This window comes from Arachis ipaensis, chromosome B02 (assembly GCF_000816755.2).
Source record: "Arachis ipaensis cultivar K30076 chromosome B02, Araip1.1, whole genome shotgun sequence".
NCBI lineage: Eukaryota > Viridiplantae > Streptophyta > Magnoliopsida > Fabales > Fabaceae > Arachis > Arachis ipaensis.
In genome coordinates this window covers 100284880-100288658 of record NC_029786.2, presented here as the reverse complement: position 1 = coordinate 100288658, position 3779 = coordinate 100284880, and positions in this window count along the sequence as shown.

Sequence of the window (3779 nt, the reverse complement as noted above, 5' to 3'; positions counted from 1 at the left end):
TTTTCGATTTCTTGCTGCCTGGATTACTCATCCAGACTTTGGAAACTTTGTTGAAGCCAATTGGAATGTCAAGAACTCTTGGGGCCAGGGAATCGCTGAGTTCAAGAACCAAATTAAGGAGTGGAATAGCTCAGTCTTTGGTGATATCTTCAAACGGAAAAACAGAATCCTCCGCAGGCTCCAAGGTATTGCCAATAGGTTAGGATATTCTCAAAACTACTACTTAGAGAAATTACAAAAAGAGTTGTGGTTGGAATACGAAAACATTCTCATCCAGGAGGAAATCTTATGGTTCCAAAAAGCTAGAACCAAATGGATCGAGTTTGGGGATCGGAATACCAAATTCTTCCATGGCTCCACAATGATTAGAAGACGAAAAAATAAGATTACCTCATTGCAAAATAACAACGGGGACTGGATAACAGATAGGACTGCTCTGGAGGATATGGCAACCACCTTCTTCTGCAATCTTTACTCCGATGATTCTACCTTCACTCCTTTCATTCTGAAGAATAACTTTCCTGCTCTAAATAGCTCTGACTATAATCTTCTGGCCCAAAATGTGACCAACGAGGAAGTAAGAGATGCTGTTTTTGGTATGGGAAGTTGGAAGGCTCCTGGCAGAGACAGGCTTCAAGCTATCTTTTATCAAAGTCAGTGGAACAAAGTCGGCAATGATGTGTGTGATTTGACCAAGAGCTTTTTCGAAGAACCGAGCAAGATCAAAGAGATAAATGAGACATTAATCACTCTGATCCCGAAAGTGGAACCTGTATCAAATTTAAAACAACTGAGACCCATAAGCCTCTGCAATGTTTCCTACAAGGTGATTACTAAAATTCTCGCAAACAGATTAAGGAAAGTGATGGACAAGTTAGTGATGCCTAACCAGTGCAGCTTTGTCCCCGGTAGACAAAGCTCTGACAACATCATCATTACCCAAGAGGTCATCCATTCTATGAGGCAAAAGAAAGGAAAAAAATGATGGATGGCTATCAAGATTGACTTGGAGAAGGCGTATGACAGACTAAAGTGGTGCTTTGTTGAGGAGACCCTGGCAGATATTGGGCTTCCCCAGAATCTTGTGAACCTTATTCTCTCCTGTATCTCAACTCCCAAGATGAGGATCCTGTGGAATGGGGAGGAATTGGAAGAATTCACACCTTCCAGAGGTATTAGACAGGGGGACCCCATCTCCCCTTACATTTTTGTGTTGTGCATTGAGAGGCTTTCCCAACTCATTAACGCTGCAGTGGATCATGGTTTTTGGAAACCAATTCGACTCAAGAAGGACGGTCCCCCAATTTCACACCTATGCTTTGCAGACGACATTATTCTGTTTGCAGAAGCTAATATTGATCAAGCAAATGTCATCAATAAGTGTCTTGAGGCTTTCTGTGGTAGCTCGGGTCAAAGCATTAGTAGAGAGAAAACTAGGGTCTTCTTCTCCAAAAATGTGGGACATACAGTGAGAGCAGAACTGAGTAATGTTTTGCAATTTGCCAGAACGGATGACTTGGGCAAATACCTAGGCGTTCCTATCCTGCATTCAAAAGTCTCCAAACACACCTTTGAAGGCATCATCAACAAGCTTCAAGCAAGGCTCAATGCTTGGAAAGCTTCCTCCCTCTCCCTTGCGGGAAGAGTAACCCTGGTGAAATCTGTCCTCTCCTCTATGCCTTTATATAATATGCAATCTGCTGTTTTACCGTCCTATACTTGTAATATGATTGACCGTATTTGCAGGAACTTCCTCTGGGGGAATACAGAGCAAACAAAGAAAATCCATCTCATTAGTTGGAAGAATGTTTGTGAACCAAAAAGTGGTGGGGGACTGGGTATTAGACATGCAAGCCAAGTGAATCAAGCTTTCATGATGAAGGCCGGATGGGGTCTGATTGCACAAAAGGAGGCTCTTTGGGCTAGAGTTCTAAGATCAAAGTATGGAAGTGGTTCAGATATAGTTGGGGATGGTGCCCACATTCATTTCTGGGAACACTACTGGATCCCGGGTGTAGGAAGCTTAAATGAGACGACAGACCAGGTTAGTAATAATGTCAACTTGTCTGATATGCTAACAGATTTCCTTGATGTTTCAGGGCAGTGGGATATCAGAAAGCTCCAAGAAGTTTTACCGGAGGACGTTGTCAAAAGGATCGCAACCATCTCCCCACCATCCCCTTGGAAGGAAGCTGATCACATAGCGTGGGGGCTATCCTCAGATGGTCAATTCAGCATCAAAACAGCTTATCAGAATCTTAGGGACACTCAAGCTACTCCCAACAAGATATTTCAGTTAGTTTGGACTTGGAAGGGCCCTGAGCGTGTGAGAACTTTTCTCTGGCTTGTAATACACAATGCAATCCTCACCAATGTAGAAAGAAGCCGCAGGCATTTAACCACGGACAATGCTTGCCCCAGATGCAGACAGCATGAAGAATCAATTCTCCATCTCCTTAGGGACTGCTCCTATGCTAGAAGAGTGTGGCAACGACTTATACCGGCAAATGGCATCCACTCTTTCTTCAACACCAGCCTCCATGATTGGCTTATTCTGAACCTGACTGCGAATAGCTATTGGTCTTGCCTCTTTGGAGTTGCAATCTCATCTTTATGGTTTTTCAGGAACAAACTAGTCTTCAAGGGAGAGATTGTCGATGCTGCTAGTGGTAGTTACCAAATCCAAGCGCGAACCAAAGAATTTTTGAAGGTGGCGACTAGCAACCTGAAACCAAAAAATAATCAAGATACCAGCGGGAGTATTATTAGATGGGTGAGACCGAATGGAGAGTATATCAAATTAAATGTGGACGGGTCCTGGTTTGCTCATAGAAGTAATGCTGCTTGTGGAGGAGTTTTCAGAGACTCTGCTGGAAGATATCTAATAGGCTTCGCAGGAAATCTAGGAAATTGCTCGATTATGCACGCGGAGCTATGGGCGATTGTTCATGGGCTGACCATTGCCATCACTCATGGATACCAAAACCTGATGGTTGAATCCGACTCAGTTGCTGCTATCAATTTCATCAAGAACGGAAGCTCCTCGGGCCACCATTGTGCTCCTCTGATCCAGGACGTCCGAGTTCTAACTGAACGCCTTAAAAAAGTCTCTTGGATACATGTCTTTCGTGAAGCAAACACGGTGGCTGATCAATTAGCTAAGAAGGGGCATGATCTCCCCCTTGGTCTGCACATCTTTGACAGCTCCCCTCCGGATATCAGTTATGCTTTGCTATGCGACTGCATAGGAACCGTTAGGCTTAGGGGATCTTAAGTCTTTTCTTTTGTTTCTGTTTGTTCTCTTTCCTTTGCTGGGGTTTAATCCCCCCCATACCACCAAAAAAAAGATAAGATAAATGTACAATATCTTATAATAATGATGACTCGAACTTATTAGTCCAAAATAATTTATAATATTTTTTTCTATTGCAAGATGGATGATAAATATTTTACTAAGAGAAGATATGATACAATTTATACATAGGTTTTATGTATAAGCACCATTGTATATAATTAGTTAATTATTCATGATCCCTACAAAAAGGGAGAGGCAAGCCAAAAAGAAGAAAAAAACGCAAAACAACTATATCGATGTTATTTCATCACTCAATCTTCTAAATTAGAAATGAAATTAAGCACATAAGGAATATAATTTAAATATTGAAAAAATTCAACATCTAAGAGTTATGATAAATTAACTTGTATTGCATAAAAATGATAAAATTATAATAAAAAATTATAAATACATAAATAAGAATAAAATAAAAAAATAGAAAATA